The following is a 13,667-nucleotide window of genomic DNA, read 5'->3' on the forward strand; positions in this document are numbered from 1 at the left end:
TCTAAATCAGGGGTGTCAAACTCAAGTCCTCAAAGGCTTTTGTAGCAGCTATGCTGTTGCCCCCAGAACTCTGCGTGAAAGGACGTATAGGCACAGTCAAACGCACAGTTGAAGAGAGTTCAGAAAGAGTTGTTAAAAAGTTTATTTCAAAGAGCTTATTTCGTTACATGTGCTGTGTGACACAGACAAATGTACACACCTTCATAGTTTTCTGTTCCTGTGCTACCCAAGATAGAATTCTTACTGTTTACCTTGCAAAAGGGCTATAATTTGCCTGCTTCAAAGGGAGCAAAGTTTTGCAGATTCTTAAAAATAACCTAATCATTTGATTTAGATATGTTAAAGCAGAGATATATAAAGAAGTTGCAGGACTGTAGGTAATAAGGGCTGCAAGAGATTCTAAACCACAAGCACCAATGTTCCTCACTGTCTATCCTCCCTTTTCTTTCTTTCTGCTTCACTCTCATTTTTAACTCATCAGATTCCATCACTGCATGAGGCCTTGATGTGTGTGAGTTTCCTGAGAAAATTTAAAAGTTCATAGAAGACAGGATGCTTGTTACATTGCTGAACCGGTGGGAAAGCAAAACTAGGTCATTTGATAGGGGAGGACTGGTGAAGAATGTAACTGATATCATTTGGAAGGAGTGGGATGAATTCCTCTGTCTGGATCTCACATCCCCACTTTGCTTCCTTTTATACTAAAACACAATGGACAAAGGTGAGGTGCCCAGCACTCGGGTGGTTTCCGGTTCACAGGAAAACACTAACAACAAGCTTCCCACGTCTTTTCTGTGTGGAACTGCTTCCAGGGCTGGGATTGGTTTTCATGTAATGTTATGTTGAAACAAGCATGACTTCCTTTTAAAACCCGGTTAGACTGATACAAAGGAAATAAAACAGCTATTTGTTACTTGAGGGTAGTTGCATGTTGATGCATGTTACTGTGCAAGGAAAGGGGAATTTGCAGACATTCCTGGCAAGCAGACTTAATGCATGACTCAGAAGAGATAAATCTGCTATGGTGATAAAACAGATGTGCAGTCACTTCACATGCATGTTACATTGCCAAGAAACACATCTAATGAATTTTGTGATGAAGCTGCCATACAAAGATACATTTATATTTACACTAAACTGCTTGTTTTAGGAGAACAGTAGGTCAAAAGCAGAGATTCTAATTACTATTAATTAGCCAAAAGATGTGTTGCATTTGCCTCCATTGTTTGAGAGCTTGTGGCCCCATTACTCTTTTTCTCATGCTACACAAACCATAGTTTAAGTTGATAAATATGCCTTTAAAGGGTGCTATACAAAAACAAATAATCACTAGATTTTTATTTGTAGGCCAATTTACTTGACCAATTCGCTGCTGTAGTTATTAGGGTGTGTTTCCTAAACAATCTCCAACTTTTTCTCTGGCACTAGAAAGGCCACATTTTCTTCACTTTTCATGATAGTAAGAATTACAAATAGTATTTGTTTCACTAAAGATTGTGCACCAAACATTTTGAGTCAACTTTTTGACTCAAAAATTTTGAGTCAAAAATTTGACTCAGTGGAGCAGTGGGTAACACTGCTGCCTTGCAGCAAGAAGATTCTGGGTTCAAATCCTGGACCAAGGTCTTTCTGCATGATTGCATGTTCTCTCTGTGCACGTGTGGGTTCTTTCTGGGTACTCTGTCTTCCTCCCACAGTCCAAAAACATGACTGTTAGTTGCATTGGCTTCTCTAAATTCTCCTTAGGTGTGAGTTTGTGTATGAATGGTTGTTTGTCTCTGTGTTCCCTGCAATGGACTGGCGACCTGTCCAGGGTGTACCCCACCTCTCGCCCGTAGACAGCTGGAGATAGGCACCAGCACCCTGCCTGGGATAAACATGATGCAAAATGGAATGGAATTTTGACTCAAATACTATAAACAACAATTAGGGTTTAAATTTAATCATAATCTATGAAATGTTGCATTAAGAAGCAATCATTTCACTTTAACAAGCTTTTGTTTTAAGAAAACTTTGACTAAGACTGCAAATTGTGTAAACTCCAGACTTTAAGCCCTTTTAGTTGAGCCCTTGCATGTGAAATGACATACCCCCAACTGTTTTTGAAGATTTGACTTTGGTATGTGTCCAAACTAAGTATCATATTTATAAAAATCTAAATGTACAAAACCTTGAAGACATAAATTATCCAGGAGAATTTCAACAACTGCTTTTGACTGATTAGGAATTTTGGTCTGTTGGGAGATAGCAGATTCACATTCCTTAACAAATACAATTTCAATGTTTACACTACCATAGCAACTTGACTTTCTGTTTAAATAACAACGCGGTCTGTCTAGTCTCTGATCTTAGGCGTATTATTCATTAAGCTTCAGGGAGAAATATTTGAGTATCCCTGTAATAATCTTCATCTTACCATTTTTTTTTCATAATTTCTTTTTCAGTGTTTTCCTTTTCTTTTCTTTTGGCCTTAATGTTTAGTTTGTAAAGTCCTATATGTTGGCACTTGATCTACACGAAAAACAATGCATGTAGTTACATGCAACAAAAATAACTACTTACAGCTCTCTAGTTGCTTTAATTGAAGAATGTTTGAATTAGTTATAGTTTCTTTTTCAATGTAAAAAATATAATTCATTCTGTAACTGGTACTTAAAGAACTTTTTTTCCCCCTATAAAAACCTGCCAAAGCTGCTCTTTAGAGGTGTGAAAAGATTTTTGCCCTGGAGACAACATGTCTCCTGCAGCCGACTGATGCAAAAAAAAGCCATGACACCCTGTCCTAAAACATTCATTCTGGCCAGCGGCTCCATGCCATCCGGGGAGGTCACCAGGATGCCATTCATTCATTTGGACTTGGACTTGTGCATGCCCCCCACCTCACTAAATAGCTTTGCTCCTCTGCTGCTGAGGCTGCACATAGTATGTGATCTGATGGCTGGCTTTGGCCAACACCACAGTGAAAAGGAGATGAGAGAGAGAGGGAGGGAGAGAGGGACTCTGTGCCCACATGTCTGCATACTAGTTCAGTAGCCATATTAAAATGTACCAGGGGTTTCCATTGGTCCCAATGCAATTCAGGGTAATGTGGCCTATGGCATTTCAGTGGGGTATGTGAGAAATGATGAAGGGCCAAGCAGGTATTGTTCAACAATGCATTCTGGAAGGTAATGAGGTGTGACTAAAAGATGGAAGCTCGCTTACGCTCCATTTCAGGAGTGGAAAAAAATCTCTATAAACTATAAAAATATTTTAATCAACTTTATGCCTTTGACAATCGTAAAGTCTAAATTACTCCGAAATTTAAGAGTAAATACTAACAAATTCTAAGAATGTAGCTATTCCAGGGAAGCATGCATTTAAACTTTGTTTATCCATAGGGGGTTTCATTTTGAAGGAGTAACAGCAAGCAATCTCCAGACTGTTTTCATTGTATAGGATTACATTCTTAGCATTTACTCTTAAATTGTGGAGTAATTTGGACTTTAGGATTGTCGAAGGCATAAAGTTGATTAAAATATTTATTTGAATGCCCTTAATGCCCCCTACAAGTGTAGTTTAAAAATCAGCTCACTATTACAATGATTTAGTAAACACATGAGCAAATCCCAGGTAAAATTCCACGCTTCTATGTGTTCAGAAATCGAGGCTATAATAAATAATTTTTTATACCTTTAGTGCTGTATTTTATGCAAGCTAACCAAAAAACAAGGCTTTTGCAAAGAGGAAAAAAAACATCAAACTTGCACCGTATTTATTTTACTCTGCACTGAACCTTTTCATATTAATGCCCTTTTGCACCATTAATTTTAAACTAGTTTATTTTCTCCTAAACTGTTTACATTCTGATCACTGTTGCACTTTATAAATGGTAATGTTTATTTCACTGTTGCACTGTTGTGAGCTGTATGCAATGGAATTTTGCTTTGTATACACTCTGTGCATACAAAATGACAATAAAATTTGTCTAAGTAATATTAGTCCAACCTAGAGTTGACAGATACAGTTCCTTTTTAACTGTCAGGTAGCCAACATTGTCTTCCCTTCGCCCCTTAAAAAATGATATTAAATGATTATTAATGGCAGCTTATTGATTTAAGATATTTGTGTAAATAAAACAATTGCTAGAAGTGCTGCCTGAAAAAAGATCTAGCCCTCTTTTTGCCCCTATCAAGTTACGATGATTCATCTATCAGATATGTAGATGCTTTCAGCTCAAGTCTGACACAACCATGGCATTGTGTAAACCAATAGAAGGACATTGTTTTGTTTGACACAAAATAATTTATTTTTAGTACCAAGACAGAAACCAGAGGGAAAATATCTAATCTGTGGTTATTTAAATCTATGACATATATAATGGAGCGGGGAAGAAGTGATCTCTGTAAAGCCAATGAGAAGTCACATTGTGCTCTGACCCACTTAGATAAAACTGTCTGTAGAGCTGCTGTGCTTGCACTGAGTACTTGATATTATTGGAAAACAAGCAGAATCAGTAACACATTTTAGGTGCTGGCCAGCTGCCATTTTATTAATTATCTCCATGTTTACAGGGTCTGTCAGTGATTGGGAGCCATTTTACATAAATATAATTTGGATTCTTGCTCTAGGAAAAACACTAAAACACTATTAGATAACCATCCATCCATCTTCTACCATTTGTCCATCAGTTTTCCAGGGGGCAGAGATAAAGGTAATTTCTTTATTGGCAGTTAAGCATGATTACAATATTAATGTTAATCTAATCAATTAGTTGTTGTCATAAAGGAAACTGATTTGATTTCAAAAAGTTAGAACACCCTGCTCTCTAATAGAAGTGTTACCCCCTGTGGCATAGAGAGAAGCATCTTATAAAAATCTATCAATCTGATGTCATTTAGCTGAGGGCTTGCCACACCCGTTACTTTCAGCCTGAGATGTTTGAAGGAGTTCTCGTATGCACATCCTGTTTAAAGTCACCGGACAGCATCAAGCAACATAAAGCACTGGTTCTTGAATCTGGCCAGGACATTCAATTCCTTCATCCTTAATGATTTCTTAATAGATTTATTGGCATCTGTTATAATTTAGCAAGTTTTATTTCCTCTTTACCCTGAAATGTTTTTTTAAATGGGCTCACATTTTCCACAAGCACCCTTAATTACAAACTAGAATGTATGGTGGATTCTTAGATTGTAAGTCGGTCATGTCCTGCTGCATCAAAGATTATTCCAACATCACTCATGGTACTCAATGCTTCATGTTTGTACGAGTGTTTTTTCTTGGTTTGTTTTTTTGTTTTTGAGTCCCAATATTTCACCCGCCCAATAAAATGTTATTTCCAAAATATTTTTGCACTTCTCTGTCAACCTTTGTTTGCCCTTTGTATTTTTCTAGAGAACAGAACAAGTCCAACAACTAAAACAAGTCCCATGGAAATGCAAGGTTTGAAATCTTTTTTTTTTATTATTGGAGACAAAGGTACTCTTACAATAGCAGTACCCTTGCTGACATTTTTGGGATTTTGGAGCAATCCTTTGCATCTTGTGGTCTACTCTCTTTGTGAACCTACTTGCAAATCAAAAAGTATAAAAGGTCTTTTAAAAGTGTTTTTAATTTCTTATGTTCCTTACCTGATTCTTAGATTTTTTTTCTAATGCCCTTAAACAGTTCATTAATCTCAACATAATGTTAAATCATATTCAACCACATGCCTTAGGTTTAAACTGGACCACAGTCCTTTTGAGGTGAATATTCTCTTCACCTGCTTTAGATAAATGTCAAAATTTCCACATTTCTAAATAGGATTAATTGTTTTCCTACAAAGGGGACAGGACGACTGATCCGTATAAAAAGCAGAATGAATGGGGTCATGTATCGAGAGATTTTAAGCCAAAGTCTACTCCCATCATTTAGAGGTGGGTCTTCCAGCATGACAATGATCCCAAACATGCCGCTCAGGCAAAGGAGTGGCTCTGTAAAAACATTTCAAGGTCCTAGAGTGGTCTAACCGGTCTGTAGAACTCAACCCCATAGAAGAGTTGTGGAGGGAGTTGAAAGTCTGTGTTGCCCAAGAACAGCCCCAAAAACATCTCTGCTCTAGAGGAGATCTGCATGGAGGAATGGACAAAACTACCAGCTACAGTGTGAGCAAACCTGCTGAAGACTGATGGGAAATGTAAACCTCTGTGATTGCCAACAAATGTGCTGCTACAGGGTATTGAGTTCAAGTTTTGTTTTTAACCAAATACATATTTTGTCAAAAAATTTGGTCAAAATTAATTTACAAATAAATTATCTGAAAATCCTACAATGTGATCTCATTTTTCTCATTTTGTCCCATAGTCGGAGTTTACCTATGATGAAAATTACAGACCTCTCTCATCTTTCTAAGTAGGAGAACCTGCACAATCAGCTGCTGACTAAATATTTTCTTTTGCCACACTGTACATGTGTGTTGGTAATGATTTAGGGTAAGGATTAGTCATAAGGTCAACACATAGATCAATTTGAATTCTGGAAAAAATAATATTATATGCAATATTTCAATAAACCCTATTCTATATTCATGCTACAAAAACCTTTCCTTGTTTTAAATGTTAATATTCACACCTCAGATGGGATATTAGTTTTATGTTGTGGTTCAGTTCAGTGATGGGGCTCTTTTGCCAACCAGAGGGAGACTGAGATGAGACATTAAGATGGAACTTATTAATGCTTTGATGAGATGTTCAAGGTCAGCTGGAGCAGATTTATTTCCTTTAATTTGTTCAACAAAAATTTTATTATTACAAATAAATGAGTAAAGTATTAGGTGGATGTCATTGTGAGAGCCAACTCAAAGTGTATGGAGGAATGTCGTGTATCCTCTTTTTTCTTTCATGCATCTCTCTCTCTTCTGAAGGCTATGATAACAGGAAACCCTGTTAGCACTGTTGTCCCAAAGCAGGAATGCAAACACCAGACAAGCTCTTCCAAGAATCCACGGTTGAGGACTTTTCTGGAATGTCCTAACAAGCCTTCCCCCCATGTTTACAGTTTCATACCAATGGCAACCCTGCAATCTGCCCTGCCAGGGTGTCATTATCTGGACTCCTCAGGAGGAAACACAGGGGAGCAGTTGGATTAAATTTCTCCTCTATAAACAAAGGTTCAGGCTATTTCAAAGCTGACCATGTGACAGTGTTTTACTCTGAACAGGCTGTACAAAGCAAGAAACACAAAGATGATATCTTAACCACTGATAGTGAGGCTATGGGGTTTGGTACATTGATACACACCACTTTGAATTAGGAGGAGGGTAAAAATTATGAAGTTATATAGAGAGAGTTCACTACTGGTCAGTCAGTAGGTGGAAGACAGAAGATAGAGCGATACTGGAAAAGTGGAGCTTTTTTTTATTAAGAAGACAGTAAATTTGCATAAATAATTGTGGAATAATAAAAAAAATTATGGGATGCTATCAAAGATGTTTACACAAAACTAAACACAAGTTCTGATCAACATTAATGAGCTCTGAAAGAAAAACAAGATCTCAGATCTCACTGACTTTGGACCACGCTTATATAACTGAGGAATGTTGGCACCAGACCATCTCGCTAAATCAGGAAGAGGAGCAAAGGTTCAGACAAAAAACTCCAGTGTTCATTCCAATCCCACAGGCCCTTCAGAGGGGTCTGAAGAGTGCCTCTAAAGTTTATGTCAACAAAGATCTCTAAATCACTGCAACAGGAATTTGTGTGATTAAAGCTGTTTTCAAAAATCGATTTTTCTGGTTGTCACAGAGGTCTGATAGGAAAAAAAGTTATGGGAGATTTGATTCATTTTCAACCCAAAGGGGTACTATCGAGGTGAGATCAGGACTCTGTGCTGGGCAGCCAAGCCCTTCCATACCAAATTCAACTATCTCTTTATGGGTAAATATCTTAACTGGAAAATATGTTAAAGGATCACCTTTTCTAATATAGATGTGCATCTACATTAGCATACATCTGAATATGTTAAAATCGATTAGAGTACATGTGCAGCAAAGGTAATTCTGATTAATGCAAGTTTTCAAGTCTTTGTTTCTTTCAATTTTGAGGATTTGTCACTTAAATATAGAAAAGAATGGAATAGAATAGAATAGAATTCAACTTTATTGTCATTACAAGTGAAAAGCTATTAAAAGCTCGCTTATCTGTGAATATACTGCTCTTTTCCCTATCCATGATTGTTTTTTCTGTTTTTTATGTTCCTGTATCTGTATTTTGTATTTTCATCTCTTTTTATTTATTTTTTTTGTATTATTTGTAAAGTGACCTTGAGTGTCAAGAAAGGCGCTGTTAAATAAAGTGTATTATTATTATTATTATTAAAAGAAATTTGCATCTATCCAGAAGTGCTATACATGATATAAATATTTATTTACATGTGTACAGAAACTATGTATGTATTGACTATAAATAGTATATATAAAGATAAAGTAATTGTAATAGACTATGAAATAAATAAATATCGAAGCTATATAAAGATTATACAGGAAAGTTAGGATATGGATAATATATATAGTAGTGGGGTTATGATACAGTATAAATAATGACAGATAATAGCCGATAAAAGATTTACAGATTATTTACAGACAGGAGTGAGAAGAGTGTGTGTGCAGGGTGAGTGGAGTCTTTGGTGGTTCTGCGAAATCTAATGAAAACATTAACTTCAAAATTATATTACTTCAGACTATTAAGATAATTTATTATAAAAATGTGGAATTAATGTGTATTTTATAGCTGCTTACATGTTGATAGTTACTACCATGTTTAAGTAAGTAGTTTTGGCCTCACAAGAAGCACATTTTCCAATTTAATGAATATGACTGCCTTTTAGTTGTATATTTTTTAGCAGCAAAAAAATATTTCAATGTCTATTTGTTTTTAAAGAAATCTATATAAATCTTAAAATCAAGATTCATTTAATCTACATGGCTTTGTCTACATTTTATAAAAGGCTCCTTACAGTCTTGTGTTGAAGACACCAATCTGAGTTTTTTTTGTTTTTGACTAATCTAAGTTTTTTCAGGCTTTAAAATTCTGTTTAAAGTAAGAGAGTCTGATTGGTCTGTGATGTGTATCACATTATTCTGGGATCACATGCTGTGGCTCAGAAATCCAGGAGGAAGCCCCTGGGTAGCGCTGAAATAGTAGTCATTCAATTTAAAGACATTTCAATCTGAAAAACTCACACAGAAAAAAAAGACAATTAGAAGAATTTTATTGATACAATTACTTTAGTCTTTGGCGCTCAGACCTCGGCAGGAAACTTAGCACTGAATGTTGTTTGATATGCATGGATAGGAGTAAAGAACAGGGATGTTCCCCCCAAGCCTGAAACTGGTGGTGGAGTGGAGATAGATGAAGTTGGTCAGTCTGTAGACTGCTGGTTAGTGAGACGGTATGCTGAGCTTTATGGGGAGACCCAGTGGATTCTGTGAGCTGATACTAGAGCTTCACACAGGGACCTGGAAGATGGAAGTCCAGCTTGGATAACACAGGTTTGCGAGAACCTGTCCATGATGAGCAAGCATGAAGTGACAGTGGAGAGAAAAAAGTCCCCATTGGGAAGAAACCTCTGGCAGAACCAGGTTCAACATGGCGGTCATGGCGAGTCCAGGAGGACTGACACTGTGATGAAGCTTAGTTACTATGGTGGAGGAGGGGCTGGAGGTGGGTTGAAATAGGGTCTTTTAAATTGAAGTCGGACATAGCGAAACCACTGCCTGCGCTTGGTTAGCTGACGGAGTGTGATTGGAGACTTTTTAAGATGAACTCTGGATGTAGATTGGGTTCGTGGAGGTGTGGTTCAAAGCTGATTAGCGGAGGTGGATGAAGATGAGGAATCAGTTTATTCAGTTGAACTTCCGCCTAGGCTCCATTTATGAATAAAAGCAAAAGAAAAAACACTATGTTATGAACCGAATTATCAATGAGCATCTTTATAATCTTCAAGATAAATGCTCTCCATTTATTTATCAATATTTTAGTTTCCAATTAGAGGAAAGTTTTGAAACATATAAATAGGCTACCTCCACCCTAACCACACACGTCTGATCTTCAGATAATACCATATATTAACAAGTAAGCCTTCATGAGAGGAAGTTAATATATCATTAATGAATTATATGACCCATTAAAAATGTGACTCGTTGACCAGGTGTTTAGTTTTATGCAAAAACAACCTGGAATATAAAATCCAAATTAGTTGTTATAGTATAAACAAATAGCCTCTCAAACCTAAAAGGAAAGGACCCCATTCTTCTAAACAGCCTCTTTAAACTGTAAGCTAACCTCCAATATATTTGCTTCTGTGAGAGTATTTAATCTTTGTTCCTGTGTAATGTTTGGACTGAGTGAATCACTAAGAGTGTTCACTCTTAAGTTAACTGCTGAATTTTTCACCAGTGAATAATCTGTCTCATTGCTGAATGATTGTCTCTGACTAAGGCCTCCTCAACCTTCCCTTATTTATAGCCCTGGTGAATTTCTTATTTTTTCTGTAAAGTCATTGTTTGCATTATTAGCAAACATCTGAATATGATTTCTGGTTAGTTTCAGAGTTTCAGCTGTGAGATTCAAAGGGTGCTGAAAACAGATAGTGAAGCCACCTAATTCACTCAGAGCAGAAATTAGTTCTCCACTGACACCAATTTATACCTGTCAGGGTTTAGTTGTGGTTTGAGGACCCAAATGCAGAGGCAGAAAGGCTAAGGAGATTTCTTTCACTTTAATGGGGCAAAAAAGTAAACAAAGGCAGGAATGCAAAAATCCAACTAATAATGAAAAGCAAACCAGAACTATGGAGACATCTGTGGACCAAACACGAGGAGCCAGGGGGAGACGAGGTAGGTGGACAACAGCATGGGAGGACAGCAAAGACAAGGAACCAACAAAGAGTGAGAGCAGAGGGAGAGCATATACAGTATAGCATACTGAGACAAAGGCAGGGCTAACGAGCTGACAAGGAGCAGGTGTGAGAGGAGACAACGAGGGAGCCGAGGGAAAAGGAACACACACACAAACACAAGAGGGCAACAGAGGACAACAGAAAAACATGAGAACTAACATAAATCTAGAAATAACAACAAAAAGAGGGTTAAACCAATAAAATTAGGAAACAGGGAGCAAAGTAAAGCACAATAGAAACAACAATTGAGTAGTTATGTCTTGCACATTAAATTCCTTTACTTTTTTGTAATAGCTGAGAAAAAAGTAAATTTAGCTTTGAGACTAGAAAAAAACTGTTTTATTGTTTTGGTAATTACAAAGTTCCAGACCTTTAGGCCAAAAGACAAATGTTTGCAAAGATATTTGCTAAAATCAAACTAGAATACTTCAGAATACTTAGAATACTTTATGTGTAAATAGTGCCCTTGTAACAAGACAGAGTTCACCATTGTTTCCCACAATTCTCATAATTTAGAGCTTCTAAATGATTACTGTTGGTAGTAGGGCTGCAACTAAAGCTTATTTTGCCAATTGATTGAGTTGTAGATTGATTCTTTGATTAATAATCGGATAGCCAAAGGTTCCATAAATAAGACCTCTACGAAATTAAAGCAGGTGAAACTCAAACTTTTCCACTTGAAGAGTTCTGGATTTAGCTGACATTATTATTATTTTTTTTATCTTAAATGCAAAAAGTTGTTATATCTTTTTACAATGTTGTTTTAATTACTTCTCTAAGTGGGTTGCTCTGTCAACTAAAGGCATGGTTTAGAGTCTCAATAATACAGTAACGAATAATTGATTACTAAATTAGCTAATGATTATTGAAATAATCATTAGCTAATTGTGTTTTAATAATCCTGATTAATTTTCATTAATTATTTCAGCCCCTAGTTGATAGATAGCAGTACATTTAAGTGATCTATTTCCTGCACATTTTCTTACCTGTAGAGATAGAACTGCTTTATCTTTTATCATGTTTTATTGTCTTTAACATTTCGAAGTTACTTAAAGAAACTGGGCATGTTTGCCATATTTCTGCCCCCCAAAATACACAAAGTCATTGATTAGTAATTAAGTCTTCTTAAACATTTTATTGAACTTTAAGGATGTAGAAGTATTAAGGGTCTCTCTCTGAAAGAATGTCTTCACTTTAAAGGTGGGATTTTTCAAAAAGTTAAGATTTTTTAAACATATTTTTTTAAATCCCCACCACATCCTGCCTTGTAGCCTCATACCTAAACTACCATGGGACCCTCACACACTATTTCCTGCCCACAACAATAGTACGGACAAAGAGTGAAAGCGTATTTGCCAGTAAGTGATGAACATTTTAATGCTTGAGACAAGACCCTGCCCCAACCCTACCAGCAGGATATAATATGAGTCAAAGATCCCTGAAATGTGTTAATTTCACCTAAAAAAAAAAAAAAAAAAATTTTCCTGAGACCAGCAGAAATGTAACAGCATGTGTGTGTTTAAAGATTATGAGCATGTGACTTCACAGTGACTGGCAAACAACACACACAAAACATTGTAGATATCTGCCTCATACTGTTAGTCTTAGTTTTTCACTGCTTCTCCCCCACTATCTAAACATAAATATTTCAAGAAGTGTTCATACATACTTTCCCAGTTGATAAACCAGTGAAGTAAATGTGGGTCAAGAGGAGGAGTGGCAATGAACATTAAAGAGAAAAACCTCATGAGTCACAGCTTAGTGTGCCTTTCTTAGTCATTAGACATTGTAAATAGATTGAAGGGAAATATTGTGACAGGAATTTAGAGATGATGCAACAGTGGTAATGAAGCTGAATCTAGAATATGAGGCAGTGTTACTTAGCACATACCATTCATATAAAATCTATGTAATGGCACTTAAACTGAAATTGTAAACACTTTATTTATAGACATTAGTCTGGCGACAGGGGCGTCGGGTGTAGGAGTTTGCCCTGAAATTGAAGGACTGACGGTTCAAGCACCGGCACCGGCTTTCAGTGTTGTTGTGTCCTTGGGCAAGACACTTCACCTTCATTGCCTACTGGTGGTGGTCAGAGGGCCCAGTGGGGCCAGTGTACGGCAGCCTCGTTTCTGACAGTGAGCCCCAGGGCAGCTGTGGCTACAGTGTAGCTTGCTACCATCAGTGTGTGCGGAATGGGTGACTGACTGAATGTAGTGTAAAGCGCTTTGGTCAAGTCTCCTGACTTGACCAACGCCATATATAAGTATAGGCCATTTACCATAACCTTCTGAAAACCTTGGTAATTATATTAAAGTGTTACATTTAATATATTTGCAAAAGGTAATTAAGACATCTGGAAATATAAATGAATTTGGTGCATGGAGGATGAATTTCAAGACAGTTTTTTCAGTGAGGGGATACATCCCTTATAGAGCCAAACATTCTCAGCATTGAGCCAAAGTTTATCCACTTTAAAGCACAAAGGACAAAATGAGTCATTCAGAAGTAAACTGTTCTACAAGTATGTTATTGATCATTTTAAAGAAGTTAGAGAGGCATAGCACAGAGTTTTTCCAGATTTTACATTTTCGTCCCATTACATATTGGCCTCAGATATGAAGACCTGCACATGCAGGTTTGCTGCACAACATAAGCAAACTGAAAATGCTCCATCCATCCATCCATCCATCCATCCATCCATCCATCCATCCATCCATCCATCCATCCATCCATCCATCCATCCATCC

Source organism: Cyprinodon variegatus, unplaced genomic scaffold (genome assembly GCF_000732505.1).
Source record: "Cyprinodon variegatus isolate N-32 unplaced genomic scaffold, C_variegatus-1.0 Scaffold73, whole genome shotgun sequence".
Classification (NCBI taxonomy): domain Eukaryota; kingdom Metazoa; phylum Chordata; class Actinopteri; order Cyprinodontiformes; family Cyprinodontidae; genus Cyprinodon; species Cyprinodon variegatus.